The 23,750-nt window shown below is 35.0% G+C and overlaps 1 protein-coding gene across 3 annotated transcripts in view; it reads right to left on the reverse strand.

The window, feature by feature from the left end:
- MACC1 (MET transcriptional regulator MACC1) overlaps positions 1–23,750 on the reverse strand; it is a 66,155-nt gene that overhangs the window by 35,113 nt on the left and 7,292 nt on the right. Inside the window, exon 1 of one of the 3 annotated variants that reach the window (XM_079152280.1) lies at positions 2,897–2,918. The exons of the other annotated variants lie outside the window; for them this stretch is intronic. The gene's annotated coding sequence lies outside the window, so the exon portion shown is untranslated. Of the gene's footprint in view, positions 1–2,896; positions 2,919–23,750 lie in introns of those variants that run through there. 3 annotated transcript variants of the gene reach the window in all.

Consider the following 23,750-nt stretch of genomic DNA (forward strand, 5'->3'; position numbering starts at 1 on the left):
ACACATACAAATACACACACACGCGCACACACACACACACACACACACACACACACACAATTAAGATTGAGAATCACTAAATCATAATTTCCAGGTGATAATAATATTATGTCTCATTTTGTTTTGTCTGAACCATATTACTAAACATGATAAAATATATGGCAGTTCATGATATCCATCCTTGTTAGGCAAATCTTCCACTAACCAAGCACTTATTGGATCATTGTGCTACACATAAGATTTCAGTCTGATAAAGAAAACACTAATTTCCTCTTCTCTGTGGCATGGCCCCTCCTGGCACAGTCTATGAATTATGGCTAAGACCAGTTCTGCTCTAAGCTTTAGGAACAAATACTCTTTCCCTCATTATGCTTTGTTGAGGTCCATGTCTAGATCTAGATTGAAATACTTCTAGAAATTGAATCAAAATAAAGCATGCCTTTAGCATAAGCCCTTGTTCTGCCTGTAGCTTAGGCAAAATGTTTTCTGTGCTTGAGGTAGAATTTTCTAGCTTACCACATTGCATTGGGGATGGAGACTGAGTTCAGCTACTCGTAAAAATGTACAAGGGCCTGGCATTATTTACTTCAAATGGTCTTCACCAAACCTTGACACTAATAGACAATGTGATCCTATATCCTAGCCACATATAATCTTGACCCAATAGGCCAGGAGTCTCTAAAGGTAGTACACTCATTCCAGACATGCTGCCATAAAACTGCTTTAGAACTACGTAGGGTAGTTGAGATGAATGCTATTAGCTACAATAGGAAAAGTAGCTCTGAAAATGGGGCTGAGAACTCTATTCTCTGTTGAGTACTAGTTACATCACACGGATATTTCTATACTATGGATGACTATGTTCCTTTACATATGTAGATTCTAATATGTTCATTTAAAAAAAGCTAGCTTATTTACGATTTCAAAGAAGTGGGTAAGTTGACAGTTGGATGAACGGTGAACACAACATTCAGCATTGGAGTGAGACTTCGTGAAGAGCAGGGATTGCCTGAATCATCTCTGGACCCCAACACTTGGCATGACTCATAAAGTAAGTTCTGAGTAGAATTGGTGGGTCATTAAAACTAAATGATATTGCACACATGCAACCTGTGTAGAAAGACAAAGAGAATCAGATAGGACTTGATGGTAAGCAAGATTGCCGCTCACATGTGAAATTCATGTTGAAAAGACTCGCCCTACCAGCACCTCCCAGAGCTTAACATATTTCAGAGAAAAAATATGAGGTGATTATTTTAAAATGTTGAGGTTAAAATACAATGAAACTACCTGCTGGAATTCAGGTGTGAGAAAGACATTTTAGAATGGTTAAGTAAATGTCATATCAGCAACAAAAGCAAGGTTATAAAAATATATAATTGTATGGGAAATTCCTTAAAATATATGCAAAAGCATGATCTAAAATATATATGCCTTGTGTATATGTAAATACATATAACTTATAGGTGTTGTAATGTAGAAAAGTACAGGAATAAAATAAAATTTTACCAAAAAAAGATACCCTTGATCTTTTATGTATATCATTCCAAGTAGCACTCCTCTGATCTACTCAAAAAAATATCAAAAAAGGAAATACAAAGTATGTGGCATAAGAATATTTGTACTGTATATTTCTGAATGTGAATGCATATTCATATTCATTGCATGTATAACCGTGGCATAAATATTCATTCAAAGCTCTTAGTACTTTGTATATTGAAAACAACCTGCTATCTTATTATGCTTTAAATATATATATTTCATTACTTTTGAAAAATGCCTTATCTCCATTTTCACAGTTTTCTCTTAAAAAATTAAGACAACTTCTAACACTAAAGATAACATTTTGTGTCTTGTATATCACATATCACCAATACAATCTTCCAATATCTTGTCAGTTTCTTACTTTATTATATTTTATGGCATATATTCTGATTTTTTTTATGTTGACCAATTTATAAATTTTTTCTGACTTGACCTCCTTTTATGTGTTTATGATTAGAAAGACCTTATCTACCCTGCAATCAAATGAGTACTAACTTTTATGAAGTTCTTGTTCCTTATGATTTTAACTTCTCTTTTTTAAAACTCTTTCATTCAGTGAGATTTTATTTTGATGTATGATGTAGCACTGAGGGTCTTATTTTTCAAATTACCCATTACTCCAACAGTCACTAAAAAGAAATCTGTTACCACTGGTACAAAATAAGTTTCTGTGAATGTATACAAAATCTGTACATGTATTCAATCAATTATAGTCCCTGTATTTTTTTCAATGGACCATCAATTTTAAATTATAGAAGGCAAGAACAGATTCCAAAAGAAATTTCATGCAATGTGACACAAAATACATTTATTTTGAATTTTTTTCAAAGATACCTGCATCTAACAAATAAAATAAGTTCATACATTTTCAAATATATTGCAACATCACCATTTTCATTTAACTTCATGCATTGTATATGATTTTTAAATGATACATGTATATTTATATTCACCTATTAGATTTTTTTAATAGTTCTATCAGTAAAAACCTAAGAAAAATTTTAGATAGGATTGCAGTGTCTCATCCCAGTACTCTGTCATTATTTTAAATCGTGAAATTAGATTTTTCTTTTATTTCTCCTTCTTGCCCTTGTTTTGGACAAAGAAATAGCATTTTAACATATTTCTTGACCCCAGTGAGAAAATCTAATGCTAATTTAGTTTGTTGGTGAAGTTGAAGAAATCTTGTATCTATTCCCTTAGAACTGTTTGGAATATATCAAAGATTCAGCTGAAATGCTGATAGAAACCTTTCCTTTGCAAATCACAGGAAAGAGACAACATGAAAGCAGGAGATTAGTGTTAGAATCAGACTCCACTACTGACTTGTCCAAAGTCCTGGAGTAAGTACCTCTTGGGCCTCTATGTTCTGGTGGTCACTCAGGGCAGGTGTGGAAATCAAATCAGATATCAAATATCTGGTGATTTGTAAACTGGGAAGAAAATTATTAAGTACAGTAAATGTTTTCTTTAAAAAATATTAACAGAGCACATTTTTTAGTTTATAAATGTCTGGAGAGTACTATTATTTTATTTTAAATTATGATTTGATTTCTTTGCATATAAGAAATCTTATATCTATTCCCTTAGAACAATGCAATGTATGCATATAAGAAACATCATGATGTGTACCTTAAATATAAAAAAAAAACTTTGACAATTATACCTCGACAAAGATGAAAATGTTAAAATTTTAAAAAACTTCAACTACCTTATTACACTGTATTTCTCTAAATCTTGCCCATGAGCTGTCAACTTTGCTATGGGGACCAGAGATGTTTTGATTTTCTATATTAATATAAATTGGTATTAGTGGATTTTGGAAAGAAAGGAAAATGCCAAAGCCTCAAATCAATCATCTTGATGAGAAGTCTGTTAAATTTTTTAATTTTTTGATTAAAAAGTAAAACTTTTATCTTGTTTAGGAAAGAACAAAATACGAATTCATTCCAGATAGTGATAGAAAATATGTATCAAAAATTTATGATCTTCAATATGCATATGAAAACAAAAATATTGAAAATAAAGCAATTGAGCTTTTATTTACCAAGTTTAAAAACACCCAAATCCAACAACAACTCTCTCACTCTCTCACTCTCTCTCTCTCTCTCTCTCTATATATATATATGTATATATATATATACATATACATATATATATGCACCTGGCAATTGAATTGATCAGTAATGACAAAAGATGATTTATTCAGAAGACCAAAATAATTATTACAGACTTAGGAAATTTTTATAGAATAAAAAAATTAAAAATTAAGAGGAAGAAATATAACTACAGGTTCAAAGAATAAGAAATCATTTTGAAAAATTACAAATTATAATTTAATAAATTTGGGAGGTTAGACTAAAAAATATTTTCTATGTACCATGTGTGTTCAACATAAGCTCAACAAGTAAACATGAGCTCAAGAAGTAAAAAGTTTCAATGGACAAATAAGCAGGAAATAAATAGAAATGTTAAGAATATGTTTTTAACATTTATCTGGCAAATCAAGATTTATACCAGGTTCTACCAAAGTTTCTAATTATAAAAACTTTATATAACTATTCTATGTCATAAATTATAATGGAATTTTCTTAAGCATAGAAAGAAAGAATAATGATGGCATAAAATTATAATATAGCCCCAATGAATAAGAGGTTCAACATTCTATGTAAAACATTAACAAATGAAATATACGAATGTATTAGATCAATAATACATGTTAACTAAATTAGGTTTCTTAGGAATGAAGGCCTATTTAAATATTTGATAATGTATTAATTTAATAATGACATTAATTTAATAAATGAAAATTATGACCATCTTACAGCATCATGAAAAATCTTTTGCTAAAACATGCCAATAATCAAGGAATAGATGAACAAATTTGACCTAATAAAAATTATCTGCCACAAACCTCCCTTATATATCACAATTAATGGTAAAATATTAGAAATACTGAATCTACAAAGCACAATATGTGGAGCTACCATACTACTGTTCTACTCTGCACTCTACACTACTGTTACATTTTGCAAAAATGCAAAGAGTGCATAACTAAAGGAATGAACAGGAAAAATAAATTAAAATATAAACATTTAAAAAGATAAAAAATATTTCATGTAACTATGATGATAGTGCTAATAAATCCAAAAGAAGAACTAACAGACTACTAAAAGGAGAAGTCTAAGTAGCCAATATAAGATAAATACCTAAAGGCCAGTGATCAATTAGGTAATGTCAAGGGGGGAAAAGTCTCATTAATAGAGTGAAATTACCCATAAAATAGAACAGCTATGCAAACTAATGTTGCAAATCTTATATGAAAGCAAACTCAACTGAGTCATATAAAGCACATACTTAGTGAAGATGTCAATTCTTCCAAATTAAGCATAAGAGAAAGAAATAATTGAATTTGACTCGTGTAGTAGGCCGAGTTCTAAGATGATGCCCCCTGATTTTCAACAATGTCTAATCCCTCCTGTGAACTGAATCTTCTATCATAAGATGCCTCACCCATGATTATGTTATATCATGTGACAAAAGTGAAATTCTTCTGCGGGAACTCAACTCAGCCAGGTGGGCTCTTGAATACTGGAAATTTCTGCACATGGTCACAGAAGTGGGAGGCCTCATGAAGGATGCAAGCAACTTCCAGGGGCCCAATGTGGACCCTGGCTGCCATTGGGAAGGGAATAAGGACTTCCATACTACATTTGCCAGAAACTAATTTTTACCAGTAACAAGAATGAGCTTGGAAGGACGTTTTCCACCAGAACTCTCAAAGATGAATTTGGCCTGTCTGGCACCTTGATTTTGACCTTATGTTACGTTTAACAGAGGACCCAGCCTTATTGTGCCAGGCTTTCTGCGCAACATTGAACTAGTAGATTGTTGCTCAGTGTGTGAAAATTTATTTTGTAGAAAGAGAAATCAAACACAACAAAATCATTCTAAAATTCACCTGGAGTAGAAATGTCCACAATTTATATCTTAGCCTCCGTTTCTACCCCATTCTGCTCCCTGCCTCTTGTAATATCCCAATGCCACCAATTATTCAAGACAAGGGCTTTCAATACTTCTAGTGCTATTTGCCACCCTCTCATGTCATGATGTATCTCCTTATCAGCTTAGATTTTATTGTTCAGCGTTGTAATAATCTGTTCTCAACTCCTAAGCCTGCTTTTGTTCTATCATATTGATACGAAAAACTCCATTCAACTCCATTGCTCCCTAATGCTGAGACCAGCATGGCATGACCCTCAACTTTGCTCATTGAAGAATATACCAAATCCTATGTCCTTCCACCTAACCACCCTTCCACTCTCCGCAACAATTTTCTTGTCTCCTTCACTCTCACGTAACTTGACAATATCTGTTCTTTTTCTCTCTTGGATAAAGCCCTTGCTATCTACTTTGCTAAAAAAGGAAAAAAAAAAAAAAAAATAGAAGCAAGCAGAAAAGAACTCTTATAAGCTTCCAACCCAGTCTGCCAAACTTCTTGCATCTATATCTGTGTAATTATGCTCATGGTCTGTCTTGAGTTTCTGTTCATAAGAATAAGCTATAGAAAAGGAAAAATATTCAGCTCCTTATACATTAGAGATGTTGGAGACATACAAGATGTCTGTGATTTATGGTAAAATATTTTCACTGTTGAAGCAACACTGTCTTAATTAAGAAGATTTTTCTTTCCAAAAAGAGTATATTTTCCAGCAGCACTGATTAAATATTTTAAAATAATAACATCATTTTTCCCTGGAGCAATTATCTTTTAAATAACTTTGTTTATGAAAGACAATACTTCAATGTTTTCCAAAGAAAACTGGAGAAAATATTTTTAATAGCCAATATTTAATATTATTTCTTAATCTTCAAAGGTAAATCATAATCATTTTTATATTAAGGGTGTGTAATTGAAACATTACTGCACCAAGGCTTAGGACCCGAAAACCCTCATCTTGAACTTAGAAACTAGCAGGTGAGAGGCCCTTTGGTAATTCATAAAGTCTTTCTCCCTGAAGTCTGACATATAGAACACACATTACTCTTCGACCTCATGCCAAGATTGTGAAGGATAGTAACAGCCTTCATGAAAAGCAGGAAGACAGACACCGAATTAACAAGAAATGGATATTTGTACAGAGGACTACAACTTGCTATAAGAACTCATAAGAAACAAATCACTCATTTAAAGTAAATCAATATTCCAGCCAATTATCCATTTTAAACTTTAAAAATCTTATAGGCATATTACAAAATTTATTTTAGGGGCTGGGGAGATAGCTCAGTCGGTAGAGTGCTTGCCTTGCAAACACAAGGCCCCGGGTTCGATCCCCAGCACCACACAAAAAAAAAAAAAAAAAAAAAAATTATTTTTACAAAGTACATCTTCTGGATTTTAAACAGTATCTAAAATAAGCAGTCCAATTAAATTCAATTAAAGAGATATTAGCTGAATGAAATGAATGAACATGACATGTAATCACAAAAAAGGAATAAAGAAGATTCTTAGGATGAAGTTAGATGTTCTAGCTAAAAATGTGATGGAACTTACAAAGTCTACAAAAGGAAAAAGAAACATTCCTTTGCACATATTTCAATCTATAAAAACTAATTTGGTCTGCTTTATTATAAAGGGAAGAAGAGGAAAATAGAGAACAAAATTTAAAAATTACCTTTAACTACATTCATACATTGCTGGTGGGGTTGTAAATTAGTGCAGCCAGTCTGGAAAGCAGTATGGAGATTCCTCAGAATGCTTGGAATGGAACCACCATTTGACCCAGCTATCCCACTCCTTGGCCTATACCCAAAGGACTTAAAATCAGCATACTACAGAGATACAGCCACATCAATGTTCATTGCTGCTCAATTCACCATAGCCAGATTGTAGAACCAACCTAGATGTCCTTCAATTGATGAATGGATAAAGAAACTGTGGCATATATATACAATGGAATATTACTCTGCCATGAAGAATGATAAAATTATGGCATTTGCATGCAAATGGATGAAATTGGAGAATATCATGCTAAGTGAGATAGGCCAATCTCAAAAAACCAAAGGACGAATGAGCTCGCTGATAGGCTGATGATGACATATAATGGGGGGGTGGAGGGATTAGCGTTAGGGTTAGGGTTAGGTTTAGGGTTAGGGTTAAGGAGGGTGGTAAGAATGGAGAAAGGAAGGACTGTATAGAGGGAAAAGAGGGGTGGGGGGGAGGAAAAAATAACAGAATGAATCAAACAACATTACCCTATGTAAATTTACGATTACACAAATGGTATGCCTTTACTCCATGTACAAATAGAGAAACAACATATATCCCATTTGTTTACAATAAAAAAAATAAATTACCTTTAACACTTAAAAATCATTAATAAAATGAATAATAGAAATCAAAGATAATAAAAATAAGATATACAGAAGTAAGAAAGAGATTGTCCAAGTAGGTTAACTTAAGCCTGCAGTAACTAATAATAGCTAGCAATTTCTGTACGTACTCTGCCAAGCAGTGTCCTCCATACTTTGCATTTGTCATCACCTCTAAACCTCATAGCAATGCTTGGGATAGGTGACATTATTGCCTAAGTTCTGGAGTTGGAGAAACAGATTCACAAAGATTAGTGAACTTACCTAACATCATAATCTCTAGGAAGGAAAACAAGTACCAGCCAAATCCCAAGAATCTTGCTCCTGAGGCCACTCTCAATGACTAAACAAAATGGGGGATGCCCTTGGACCCTCGTTAAGAAAGCCTCGTGAGGCTCTTCTGAGGAGCCAAATGAGGAATTACCACCCAACAGCAGAGCCAATGTTCAACCCATAGTGGAATTGTTCCAGTTTAAGGAAGACTAGCTTGTTGGCCTCTCAGGTTGTTTTTCTTCCTTACTTCCTCATCTGACCTTCCCATAACCTCTCGTAATTTGAACGTCTTTGATCCTTACAAAGTGAAAGGGACCTATTAACTGGGATATTTTCTGAGTTTTTCAATAAAAGTAAAAGGAGACATTTGCCACTAACAACATTCTAAATGGTCCAGGAGACTTTCACAGGAAAATTGGTCCAAAAATATGAAGTGTTTACTAAATTATAGTAAGTAGTTAGAAATAAATTATTGTTTTTATAAAAAAAATAATAGGCTGTGTGAATTTACACTATGGGCAGGATGGAGCATCATAAAAAGTGTGGCATCATATTGAAAGGAGTAGGTGAAACAATAAAGTAGGTAAATAGGAGTCAAACATACTAAATATGGCAGCTCAGCCTATATTTAAATCCACTGAAAGTGTTATTAAAATGCTATGTGGAAGCTTTGGGAGGGCACAATATGTCAAAGGGTTGGTATGAGAAACTTGGATTTTTGTGTTTGAAAAAGGAAGAATGAACTTACAATGATTCCTAGATTATATAAAAATGATTAAAACAAAAGATGCACAAAAACAGAGTCATCTCCACATGATTTTAGTATCTAGAGTAAATTAGTATAAGTATCCTACAATGTAAACAATATTGAATAAATTACAAAATATCCCTTAACTTCCCCCTTGAAAACTGAAAGGGAAATGGGCTACATTAACAAATCAAAAGTCATTTACAGCAAATCAATGGAAGTCTGTGCAGGTTTTCTAAGTACTCCGCAAGTCTTTTGCCAATATGGCATAGTTAACATAAATGGCCTTCTTAAAAAAATTGTCAAAAGCAACATGAAAGTTTTCAAAATCATAGCCAATTTATATTCAAATTCCATCATTTGTTAGTTCTACTCCAAAGTAAGAAGGACTGCTGGAATACATAAACACACACACACACACACACACACACACACACACACACACACACTTAATCAGCCTTAATAATCTAAGGTTACTATAAACAAATACCATAAATGGGTGGCTTAAGCAACAAATATTTTTTCTCACAGTTCTGCAGGTTTGAAGGCCAACTAAGATCAAGGTGCTAGCCAAATCAGAATCCTTGTGAGGGTCCTTTTCTGGCTTACGAATAGTTTTCTTCTTGTGTCCTCATATAGTAAAAAGAGAGGCAGCTATCTCTGACCTCCTCCTATCAGGGCACTAATCCCACCCATGAGGGCTCCACCCTCATTCACGATCTAATTACTCCCAAAGACCTCAACTCCTAATCCCATCACATTGGGATTAGGGTGTCAATATATAAATTTGGGGGAATCATAAGCATTTAGTTCATAATAGAAAGCTATCCAGGAGCCAGATGTGGTGGTGGACTACAGTACTCCCAGGGACTCAGAAGGATGAGGCAGGAGGATCACAGGCTCCAAGCCAGCCTCGGCAATTTAGCGGGGCCCTAAGCAACTCAGCAAGACCCTGTCTGTAAATAAAATAATAAAAAGGACTGGGGATGTGGCCCTGGGTTATATCCCCCGTGCTAAAATTAAAAAAAAAAAAAAAAAATGCTATCCAGGAAAGTACTCGAGAATCTTTGATTTGTATCCTTCTACACTCCAATCTCTGTGGTCAAGAGAAACATTTTTACTACCTTTGAGATAGTCACTGCTGCCTTATACACCTCAGCCTTTCTGGACACTTGTGGGATTATGCTTGCTGGCCACTCCTGTAGTCAGTGAGGCCTGTGGCTAGCTGTAGCCAATGAACTGTGAGTGGAAATGAGTCATGATGTTTCTAAAAGAACCTGTAACTATCTGTGAGAGACCTTTCCAGTGTTCTTGAACATTTTCCTTTGTAATGAGTCATTTTTTAACACAGATGCTATTCTATCACTCTAGGTTTCTTAGAGATAACAAAGAAAAGTCCATCACCACAGCCTTCAGATAAAAGCTGGCAAGGGAAATGGAGCATGAGAAAACACTGAACTTTTGATATTTTAAGTCACTGATATTTGGGGAACTTCTTACTACAGCATAAAACAGGGAAACAACTCTTATTCCACAAACTTTGGTTATGCAAGGAATAGTCAATTTAATAAAATAGTGTTTCTCAATCTTTAATGGTATACATAGATTTATTGAAAGAAAATAAGATAATGGCCTCAACTTTTTAAAATATTTAACGTACTATTGCCTTAAAGTTGTCATAAATTTCATGCTTATAATTGTAATATGCAATTGAAACATTAATTTTTTCAAATACTAAATAATTCCCAAAATAACAACAGTAATATAATTTCATGAATGATATAACTTTGCTGAATGAAATTGCCACTAGAACATAAATAGGGTGTCAATACAGCTCAGAGTCCTTTGAATCCAGTGTTATTCCTTAACAAATGCCATATGATTCAATTTTTCCACCTATTCTCGTAGTAAAGCCTCTGCCAATCTGTCCCTTTCACAATGAATTGACATTATTTAACATTTACATGAATTATTTTTATATTACTTGACCTTATTTTGTTGCTCTTATATAATTAGAATAGCACTTATTAGTCACACATAGTCATACACATCTGCATATTCTCAAAAAGATGGTCATCAAGGATAAGCAGGATGCCATTGCACCAAAATAACAACAAAAAACTTTATGAATTCTCATAGAGAGTGCATAGCTCCCAAAACTGTACTCTTTAGCTCCAGTTGGAACAATGCTATATTAGAGGGCTGAAGCGCCTCATTGTAAGTGAGGAGACTAGACAAGCACAAATTTTTCTGTCTTCTAGATTATCTTGAGTTTCATCCGTCTGATATAGTTAATGTTGTTCTAGATTCCTTGTAGTCTTTATGTCCTTCCTGAAACCTCATTCTCGAGGTTTGAGTAGTTCACTCATGACCTCGCTTGGATATCAATTTTAAGCATTTCACCGCCAAACTCACAGAGGCAGACAGTCACATGAAGCAGCATTCTGTATCTGTCCCAACTGGCTTTAGTGGATAAACCTTAAGTTTGACTGAGGCCAAACTCTTGTGTTTCAAGTTTACTTAATAATAATGGCCAGACTCTTGAATTTCAAATTTACTTAATAATAAAGAAGGATACCTAGAGCATGCAATTACTATAAATAAATTGTAGTCTAAAGATAAAAAGATAATTATCAAATCTGACATAAGAATATGCCCATTAGAGCCACAGGACCACTCACCAAAGGTTGTAAAAACAAAATCAGGACCATTTTGTATGTTTATTCAAATATATTATGCCATATTACTTTTACCTGCTGAGTATCAATGATAATCATAATCATGCCAAAGTAAATGTTTAATTTTGAGAAGCTTTCTTCTTTCTTTACTCAAAACATTTTTGATTCTAATATTTTAATTATTAATTAACATATGCATAATATTTTAAAGCCACAAATTAATTTAAAAAATTATTAGCAGATCGTGTTAGTAAATTAAAAATTTTTCTAGAAACATATTTTGCAGAACTGGAAAATTAATATAAGTGCCAAGATATAATAAAAATTCCTCTTTGTTGATTATTTTGCTCAAAAGGAATTGGCAGTGTCTTTTTCCATTCCCAAGTTTGCACAGATAATTCAAAGGCACAAAAATTCTGGACAAGTTCAAGGTTTCAAAATGGCAACAAAGCTGCAATCTGTTGGTTCCTGTCAAACCAAGAGAAATGGAAATATTTTCATTTCAAGGTTTTGTTTTTTTATTTTTTTGGCTTTGAGAGTCTGCTTGTGAAAGGTTAAAGACAGAATGATCTGTGAGATATCCCTGTGACATCTTCAGTTTCAAAATTCAATTTGACACTGACAAGAAAAATCAGAATGATTGCCAAGAATATTTGCTTTCTGTTCTTTGAACATATAGTCATACTTTGCAGAACACATGTGGTACTATGAACACAGAGTCTATAACCAAGAGAAAATGTTAATAACACAGAAAATAATGCAATGATATTTGATGAATGACTTGCTAACATAATCGCCTTTTCATCACACCTGTCACACTAACATGAGTATCCTTCCTTAATGAACATTTTACTCCTACGTGCAAAAGACTGGCAGGAACAAAGTATCTACCATATCACCTAGAGTCCAATAAGGAAAATAGAAACCACATGAGATATTTCAGAGAGAGGGGATTAGTTTTAAAAAGTGTTAAAAGACCAAAAGAGCAAAAATCAGAATGTGATCTAACCCAGCTATTAATGACTACAGAGAGCAGCTACTATCTCCAGGGCAAGAAAACTAAAGGGAGGAGGAAGTGGTAGAATTCTGTAGCCCACTAACCCTTCTGGAATAACTCAAGAGATCCTGGAAATGTGAAGGGCAGTCCTGATTGTATTGGGAGCAAGAAGGAGGTGCCAGGCAGTAGGTACTGGGATGAGCAGGATAAGGTGTGCTTGACACCAGTCTAGAAAGCCAGTTGGGTCCTATGTGCCTGTTGTTGGGCCACTGAGGAAGTGCTGCACAACAGAGCTGGATCTGCCAAAGGGGCTCTGCTTACAGGTGCTGGAAGAGATGGAAGGAGTGTCATGAGGCAGAAGTTGGGATATCTGAGGTGGCATCATGCTGGAACCAAAGAAGAGTTCTGTGCTATGAGTATTGGAGCTACCAGAGGATGGTGAAGTCCATAACTTCATGCAGCTGCATGAGGAAGGCCCAGAAGCTGGAGACAGGAAACTAGGCACTTTCTCCCTTCTTCGTATCTCAGTCTCTTTCCAGGACCACTCATTAGCCAAATCTAACTGAAATCCAAAAGGCAATAAAAACTTGCATAATCATCTGTGGGGTGTCAGAAACTCACAATACGTAGAAGAGCACAGAAGGAAAGAAATGGATGCCAAATATAAACAGGTAAATGTCTGTTACTTCAACTATATTCAGTGTCAATTTTTCTATAGTATTTATTTGGCATGATTATCCTTAGAGTTGCTAATGAAAATTCAGTGTCTTATTTTTCTCATTTTACTAAATACAATAATAAATAAGATGGTAGAAATACAAGAGGGGGATGTAATAATGTAAAATATAATAAACTAGTGACTTTAAGCCTGCTATTGAAGAAATATTTTTATTTCAATAAAATCATATTTAGTAGATTTATGCAAAATACAAAATGATATTGCATGTATCTTTCCTTATTTTTATGAAACCATGGTAATGTTCTACTTAAATATTTGTTATTCTGTTCAAATTCCAACATGTGACATTATTGAGCAGATAATTTATGTAAGAAATCAACAATTAGGGAAAAATCATTAGCCTATGATAGATTACAGATGGCTTCTAAATTCTTTGCTATCCTCATTGAGATTTCTCCTGAAACTAGATTGGCCATAGTGTGTAATAAAATGCAAGAAAAGAAAAGCAAGTTAAAGGATTTCCAAATCTAGATTATAAAAACTTATAACTTCTATCTCAAATGCCTGAAAACCAGCTGCCTTGTAATATGTTCAACTGTCCCTAGCTACCATGCTGGAGACATCACGTAAAGGTACTCTTGTCAACAGTGCCAGCAGAACCTGATTTCTCCTTACTCCCTCCAAAGTGCCAAGATAAAAGTGAATCCATCTTGTACCCTCCAGACCAGTCTACCTGCAAAATGGGAACCACAGTCTCTATAAAGAGCAGATGAACCAGCCAGTCAATTTCTATCTAACTCTTTCAGTCATTGAATTGCAAAACATAATAAAGCTGATGTGTTGAAACACAAGTTTTGGAGCAATTTGTTACTTAGTAATAGAAAATGGATTGTAGTAAGTCTAATAAACGAAAAAATGTGCACAAAAGCAAATTTTCAATTTTGACCAGGTTATGCTGACTGAATTAGCTAAAATTATTAAAACATGAAACAGTACTCATGAAGTTTCAAGGATAAAGTTTTCTTTTATTGATGAGTAGAAAGTTATTATAGTACTCCAGGGAACCTCTTTGAGAATGTAAATCTGATACAAATGAAGCTTACAGCTCTTCACTGAAGAGTCCCTTCAAGGTGGGAAGTTCCCTAAAAGTTTATGTTTGTAATTTTATATCTTTTTCCCAAGGAGCCCCACCCTTATCCAAGTTGAATAAACTTTAGGTTCCACAACATATAATCTGTCCCTGGAAGACAGACTTTTATAATCATAAAACTCTTTTGGCTATTCTTAGTAATTAGCCTTTTCTCCAAGAAAATAACTCAAAAAGAAATAGAGAGCTATGTTTATAAAAGTCTTTGTCAGAGCATTAAGTATAACTGAAATTTACCTAATTGTTCTAAAATAGATGGATAATCAAATAAATTATAAGATATCAATTTAGGGCATGATGTCATCTTTTTGAAAAGTAGTTACAAAGTCTCTAGTGACGAGAAATTGTCTGTAAAATGTCTAAGTGGAAAAGTTCATCTTGTAAGTTTACATGAACTGATTATAAGTATAAAATGTATATATTACATATCATAACTGGAAGGAAATTTGGAGAAGTGAAAACGATTATGTTCAGATGATGGTCATAAGATGCAACTCTGCTCTTAAGTTTTTTTTTTGATTCCCATTTCTCATCTAATTTGCATCCCATTATAGACAATAAAAGTTATCAGAGGCTCTCAAAAATCCACTTCTGAGGTTTTACAAGTGATATCCTGTAAAAGATGCAGCTAAACTAAAATTACTGTAATGTCCAAGCTAGGGAAAGCAGGCCTGGTTGTGGGGAGCTACTTCCCACTTTGCAACATGTAATGTGGAAAAATAAACTTGTCATTAGGAAGGTAAATGCAAATGCTTGGGGAAGTTTGGCATCTTTCTATTCCCTTTTTGTCTCACAAGTGGCAAAGTAAAACCAAGAGAGGCCAGAAATCAGAGAGCCAACATTGATCTCCATCCTCTTACCCATCACTGTCACACAAACAGGTATGAGCATACACACACACACACACACACACACAATAACAACAACACCCTTCTTCAAATAGGTGTGTAAAGAAAGCATTTACTATTTAACAGCAAATCGGGGGGATGGGTATTATGGAGTGTCAGAAGATAGTCAGATCTGGAGTCTAATTCTAGGTCAGTAACCAGTGGTCCTATAACAGGCAGTGACTTCCTTGCTGGCAGAGACCCTCCATGTCTCCATCTGTAAAATGAGGGTTCTTCTTCATGGAATCCCCAAAGCCCATTTGTTCACAAATAAAATGAGCCCCATTGAAATAGTGGGTACTGTGTGAAGTCACATGACCTCGAGTGGTTTTTACCTCTGTTTCTGTTATGATTTTGGATCACGGAATCTCAGAAAAAAATCTTTTTAAATGATAGAAAGAAGTAAGATTTAAGCAATAGAGAAGAAATGAAAGGAAGCCACGTTCTGATGTACAGCTCAGTAGTGTCAGGAGGCGAGTACCCAGCTTTTCTTCTCTTTCTCAAGCGTAGAAAACCATACAACAAAGTTTTGGTTCCTCCCATGTTTTCTTTCTTTTTTTCTTTTTTTTTTTTTTTTTTTTTTTTTTTTTTTTTTGTATTAGAGGGAAATTCAGGAAGAGGCATTCTGACTGCCACCAAAGCAGGGGTCCGAAAAGCCTTGCTGAAGTAACACCTCACTCCTTCCATTGTACCATTAAAGGTTCCCACTCGAGCCACCTGATTCACTCTGGTGTGCCTGAAGTTAAACTTGACCTCTGGCCCCATCTGGCTGAGGTTCAGTGGGAAGCTATTAAGCAAAATCATGTCATTTTCACACAAAAACATCTTTTTCCTACCTTCAAGCAATAGTAAGGAAAGGCTCCCTTTTATACACACCCTTACAAGGTGAATTCAAAATTGCCTACCACATAATTTCCATTGAAGTTCATGCCAGTACCTAGAGAGAAACAGTCTCTATATAGAACACACCAGTTGCCTCATTTTAACCCTGAGTCAACTGCAATCAAAACACAGTTTTAAAAGTAAAAAATAAAGCATCAAACTTACAACCTCCTATCAAAATGGTCTTTTTAAAGTGATGGCTTACCACTGCTTCCTTGGTTTTTCTGCTCATGGTAAAGATGAGATGTGATCATATATGGCAATTGTCTGTACTTTTTTGTGAAAGTCTAATGAAGGATCTTGCCCATTCAGATAAACATTTCTCTTCACATAAAATCATGTATAACAATATATTTTCAGAATTTGAGGATAGGAAAAAGTATCTTCTTTCTATTCTTAATATTTTCTCTTCTTCCATCCCTATCACTGTCATGGATGGATCTGGAGTCACCTCTCAGCCTAGTACTATCCCATGATGTACATCTGGTACATCTGAATACTACCACACCCAGCAACACTTCTTTCCTCCTCCCGCCCTACCTGTAGCAGGAGGCTCCCCTCTGCAGGCTTGTTTTCCTATGGTTCTGTTTCTTACTTATTCCCTAGGGATCCCTAATGAATCTAAAGAAAATCACATGACCCTGTATTATTTGTATGTTAAATAGGCTTCACCAAGATAAAACTATCATCAAATCTTAGTGACAACTTGCTTTTTTCTATTGAGTAAAATTTGAACATGTTCTTGTGTACCTATTGTCAATAAATCAGTACTGACCTAACGTGGGAGCATGGTTTATTTTATAAATATCTCCAGACGATTATATATGTACCATGCACAAAGCTTTCAGACAAACAGGATAGGTCATGGAAAGTTTAAGAAGTCATAATGGAGCTTCGAATTTCAAATTTGTGATTCTACACACTCAATCTCAGATCTAATACAAAAGTTTTGACCGAATTTTTGCATTGAATAGTAGACTTAACATCATGGCTTTTAGGAGGATGTTTGCAAAGCTACTGGATGATTGTTTTCATTTTTATTCCTTGCAATATAAAAGCTTATTTTAACCTCTAGAAACTTGGTTATTTCATTATATGAATATTTATTTAATATAACCATTTCAATGTAAGCAGTCTCAAAGATCACAAGAAGAAAACACCTCCTTTAGCAATGAAACACTTAAACAGCAAAGTCATGGGGGCAGACTGCTTCCCAGTTACCTCACTGACTAATCCCGGTGGAGAAGGGAATAACAGGAAGGCTTGAGATTTGCATATTATCAGACTTCTCAAGAAGACCAGTGCATCTGGAGGTCCCTGAGACATCTGATCTCTGAGGTATGGAAGAGAGTGGTAGGAAAAGAAGTCAAACATTGCCTAAGAGATACTGATCAAAGCAATGTCTGATCCTTATTCACAGGAGTTTGGAAAACCTGGCACTAATTAAAATTGTGCCTGAGTAAAGTCCCAGGGGCTTTTCTGAACCAGAATTAGGCATCATGTCCAAATGCAGCATGGGAGATCTTAAAGGGATAAAGAGCCAAGTATATCATGCTAGCTCAGTATGTAAACAATGAAGAGAGCTGTACTGCCAAGGAACAGAATTTAATGGATCTTGGTCTCCTAGTGGGTGAGGGATGAAAGGGGATCAATTGGCCAGTGTAAACATTTCAGTCTTTCCCAGATAAGTAAACATTTTGTCCAGGCTCCTCCCTTTGATTATTCAATTGTGTCTTGATAAGCTCCTGAAATCTGTCCCTGGTTCTAGCCTCCATTCTGAAGTTCTCCCTCCAGACCTCAGCCTCACTTGTAAATCTCTCCACTCTCCTTCCAAAGATGCAATATTTTATGAGGGTAATCAGTTTTTAAGTTGAATTAATATACTTATTATCCAATTAATTCAATCAAAAAATAAGTCCCATATACTCCAAATAGACTTGATATAGGACAAATTCTTCAAATCAGAGATACAATAGAACTAAAATAACAATAATTTGAATGGGCAAAACAATGAAGAATAAATGAAAAAGAGATATCTACTGAGAATGCTTAACAAATCCTTTATTCATGGAGGTATGGTGCTAAGACTATGCAGAAAGAGGTTTGTTTAAATTAACAAACATTATAAAATACTTTTTAAAGTGCAAAGCTCTCTGTAAATACTAGATCCTCAGTGATTATTACTATTCTGATGGCAGTATAAAGGAAGGATATTAAAATAGTAATTTGAATTTACAGAGGGTCTCTCAGTCTAGACACTTGCGCTTTGGAATGCCAGTGTATTAATCTGCCAGAGTATCTTAGAAGAAAAGTAGCTAATTTTATTAACTCCATTTGCAGATAAGAGATTGAGATGCAGAAAGATTATGAAATTTATATGAGATTCGTGCAAGAAAACTGGGGGTAAAAGGAAAAAAATGTTATTAAAGTGAAAATGTGTTCCACAGATAAATAGTGGGCAAGATTTGACCTTCTCCTGTTCAAACTCATGGAGAAAGTAGCCACCATTCCAGCCAAAGCTACCTGAAACAGAAAAGAAACTACACAGAGAAGGGACTCAGGGTAGTGTGGGGAGTGTAGGAGGCAGCAACTCAATTTAGGAGATACCAGGGAAGGGTCTGCTTGCTTTGTTCAACCCAATAGCAGCTTTGGCATCCTCTTGGCCTGAAGCCAACCCTCTGCTCCAGCACTACCTCCCCAACTCGCGTTCTGTGACAATACCAAAAACACCATCACTAATCATCAGGAAGCAGTCACTTCTGATGAGGATTATAATCACAGAATAGGTAAAATCGCCCAAATTAAATGGGACACACACAGAGACAGGAGGTCACTTATTAACATGAGAAACACCAAAATGAATGAAGAGCAACTCAGAAGTTTAACAAGGAGTACAGAAATTGTCATTCAAAAACAATAATATAGATTTCATTGTCAATCCTTACCTCCTCCATTGTTTAAAAAAAGTCCTGTTGTTTTGAAAGAAACCTATTTTTACTTAAAAATGAATCAATAAAAGTAGTGAGTTGTACATACTTTCCTAAATGAAAATGACTTTTGCAAACCGAGTTTTATGATCAAATGTTAGTATATGCATTGCAAGGAATAAAATGGAGAACAAAGAAAAACAAGTGGCTATACCATACACACTCACACACACACATGCACCATACTCTTAAAACATTGTAACAAATTACAGCTACTATTGATAACAATTGTTTTAGCCAACAATTGATGGCTACGAATAGTCATCTCTCCCATTAACATATATTATTGTTATATTACAAAATAATTAAATACTGAAGAAACACATAATGAATCCAAGGAAACAAGAGGTTACTGAGACACCTTTCATGTTAATCTTCTCAACTGATTTGCTGCTCAAAATCCTGGAAAAGAAAGGAAATCCTTGTCAAATTGCAATAGGCAAGAGTGCATAGGTTAATCACAGGGAAATTTCTAGTTTAGGAAACAGCCAAATTTAATCCAGGACTTGAGAAATCAGTGATGCAATCACATAAAAGGGGAGCCAAAGCCATGCACTCAATGCTCAGTACCTGATTTCCTTTTTGTTTGAGTAAAAAAAAAAAAAATTCCACTGATGCACATTTTGGCTCCTAAAACATGCCTTGCTAGCCCAGCTTAGAAACATGGGTGTTAACCGGTACTGAAAGTTTACAAGGACCAGGCAATATTTTCATGCCTATCTTCTGCTTCCAGGCAGTTTGGATATTCAGCATGAGCACCTAACTACCATATTCCAGCCAGCACCCATTCTGATGGATCATGTGTACCTGCCACATCATCCCTGAATATTTTTGTATCATTCTTCCTCCAAGTAAAAGGCAGCTACACCTATCCAGGTAGTTGTTCATCTCCCTTCTTAAAATTCTTTGAAGATGACTGACTATTATTTGGTAGGATCAATTTCTGTTATTATACTTCTTTCTTTAAACAATAATGGGACAGAAGTGGTTCCATCATCTGAGCTGGTAATACAATATAAAGACCTTCATGGAAATCAGATATAAGGAAGATCTTAAGGCTAGCTGGACCCAAAGCACAGATGGCACAGTCTGTAGTTATGATAAGAGAGGAAAGAAAAAAGTAGCCAGAATTGTACAATATGAAAGGGCAGGATTTCAGTGTATCCTCCCTGTGTTCTTGTGTATTGTTTATAAAATGGGTTCTGGAAGTTGAGCCAGCTGTGTTCATATGCCAGGTTCACATGGGAATTCACAGAGTGAATAAGGGTGAAGAGTGTTTCTCATAAGAGAAATATGATATACTAAGGTGTAGAAACAAGAGTGATTGTGGTTCATTCATGAAGCAGCAAGTAACTCAGACTGGGACACAGCAGTGGGGTAGGGCCAAAGCAAGCAGATGAAGCGGGCAGGGCTGGGCTTCACATATTTCACCTGCTGAGCAACTTGAACTTTAGCCTACAAGAAAGAAGATGCAGAGGAGTTTAAGGGAATGACAATTTCCAATTTATGATATATACTTTGGAAGGTGGAAAGTAAAGGGTAGAACACAATCAGAAATAAGAAATGGCAACAGCATGAGAATATAGAGAAGTGGACAGAGCCCCCTCCCTTATCTGTCACTCCCAGTGTCTCAAAGGTTTATGAATCACCCCTTTGAGATTTTGCACTGAGGAACACCATAGGTTCCACTTTTGAGCTTTGGCTTCTAAGGATCCAAAACTTAGGGCAAACCCCCTTTGCCTGGGCACCAGTTAGACTCACTCTGGCCTCTTATAAAGAAGTGAGTTTCATTCCTTATTCAAGGATAATTATTCTTTTCTTCTTTTCTCCTTCCCCTCATCTTCCTCCATTCCACCTCTTTCTCCTTTTTTTTTTTTTGCAATTGATTTCTGTATTTCCTTTTCCCCAATAAAACAGTATCTCTATACACCACTAATATAAATGGGAAGCAATATTTTTATGATGAATTCTGTTTATCTTCATTTGCAAAGGAAAACAGAAAGCAGATCTGGTCTCCAAATAATTTTCCCACATCAAAGTCAGTGAGTAGTTTCCTACAGGACCATACCAAAGTGAGCGATAATACAGATAAGTGATATTATTTTGTACTTCACTATTGCCACCTAAAACCTTTCCCATTCACCAAAATGCTCTCCATTGATAATACATTTTGTGCAATGTAAAATGGATAGTGTCCAAAATAGGATACAAGATTGTGTTTCCCATCAATAACAATGACAGAGATAAGCTCAGTCTCTTTCCGTTAAGAGTTTTTAGATGGCAGAATATTCCCCTGTGTATTTTGAAAGTAGAGTGACGTAAATTTTATACTACTTGAGTGTCAAGCTATGTGATTTAGAGAGAAGAACATGAAATCTGGAATTAAGCCATCTGATCAAGAGTCTAAACCACTTAGCTCTTCAGCATTTGCATCTATTAAGTAGAGTAAGAATTTTATCTTTTCCACTGACCAAAAACTCTGAAATTGGAAATGCCTTATACATACTCTGTCTAATCAAGTGATCAATAGCTACATGTACCCACTGAACACTTGAAATATGGCCAACTCAACAGAGAAATTGACTATTCATTTTAGATAATTTTAACTAATTAAAAACTTTAAAAACATATGTGACTAGCAATTGCCTTATGGGAGAATATGATTCTAGAGTCCTGTTTCTGTTGTTCTGGATATCCACAGATGAGCAATATTGCCTTTGTTTGAGAAAGAATATTTCCCCTTTTCCTTTCATCTGGACATAGGTCTGTTACCATCTGAAACATAATCAATGAGATAAAAATAGAACGTGAATTTGCTTTAGCCAACCACTTTTAAAAAAGTATTCAATGGAGGAAGTTTTTTCCAATAGTACTGATAAAAAAGTCCCTAGTTGGTCCCATATCTCTTCTGACCACTCTCAGATTTACAAGAAAAAAAAAATCCTGTGGTTACTTGAAGTTGCAAAATGCAGTTTCCATCAACACACCAATCTGCTAGTGTGAGGCTAGCCCTCCTCCCTAACATCATCTGGGTCTGAATTCTTTAGAAAAGGGGTTTGGCATGCATCTTCTCTTTTACCACCTCACCTCTTCCATCACCCAGCTTGCTATAGTTGCTGTTACAGATGACTCTAAAGTTTGAGAGGATAAGGAGGGAATAGTAGAAATAAAACAGAACATTTTTACTCTATTTGTATGATTGAAAGCTGGCTTTGACCCTCCTTTTTGGACCTGGCTAATGTTTATTGCTGCTGTTGCTGCTAATGTGGGATGTGTGTGTGTGTGTGTGTGTGTGTGTGTGTGTGTGTGTTCCTGTGTGCACTTTGTTAGGGGATCCTCTACTGCTTTTGGATGCAATGCCTGTGAGGAAAGTAATGCATCCAACTCCTCAGTTCACTATGCTTCCCTGATCTGGTTTCCTAGCAGGAAGACACACCCACCTTTCCTGGAATGTGCAATGAAGCCACTTCCTCCGTACAGGACATAAGAGAGTAGCATGGCTCATCTCCACCCCTTTGCACTGGGATTGCCTTTCAAAAGTCTTTTTCACAAAATTCTGTGTTCATTCCCTTGCTTTGGTTTTTGTTTGGTTTGGTTTGGTTTTTTGTTTGTTTTGATTTGGTTTGGCTTTTTTGCTGCAACTGTAAGTCAGTAAGGAGATAAAGAATTGTGAAACTATTTCCAATTGCAGCTGTAACATCCTGACGTTCATGTCTCAATCCAAGTTCAAATGAAGAACAATTCCTGTGTAAGTAACCAGCTTGTTTATAAACACCAGTCTTTGGAAAGCTGAACATAACAGAGAAGATGGAATAAGGGAATTTGTATTTTTCAGTAAAAATAGCTGAGCTGTAACAAACATACCCTCTTTTTACAAGAACTGACAGAAAAAAGTAAGTTGAAATATAGGCATAAAGTGAAAATTGCATTCATAATGTAGCTTTGTGAGTTACATGAAAACATGGAGGAATTAGCTTTTATACTTAATGACATTTTATGCTTAATATTAATAAATAACATTTTACTGCTTTTCTATTTCATTATAATCATCCAAATAGAGGATGACTCACTTAGCAAAGACTTTTCCTTTTTATGAAAGCATCCTTCAATTAGCAAAAGAGAGGTTCCTCCCAGCATCCAGTTTGATCATCTAGGAGTAAATTTATTCTATGATTATCAAAGAGCATTTTTCAGCAAATTAAAAACAATGTTTTGGCATACAAATCAATATTTTCTTTGACATTAATATCCTAAGAATGGCCAAAGAAAATGATAAAGGGAAACAAAGTTTTACCTGTCAAATTTTTGTGATGTCACAGAGGTTACTTTTGAGAATTTCAGTTTAATCATTAAATATTGCTTGTGGTTTCAGTCAAAAGAAAAAAAATTGAAAGCTATCTTATAGAAATAAAGAAGTTTTTTGCTTATTTATTTGTTTTGCTTGTTTGTTTCTTGGATTTGCAAGGAAAAAGAAAGGCTAAGCTTTTAATCCAATACCAAAAATGATGAAAATGGGAAAAAATAACTTGGAGACAACTCAAATCACAGTATTACA

The sequence above is a fragment of the Sciurus vulgaris genome, assembly GCF_902686455.1.
Source record: "Sciurus vulgaris genome assembly, chromosome: 8".
NCBI lineage: Eukaryota > Metazoa > Chordata > Mammalia > Rodentia > Sciuridae > Sciurus > Sciurus vulgaris.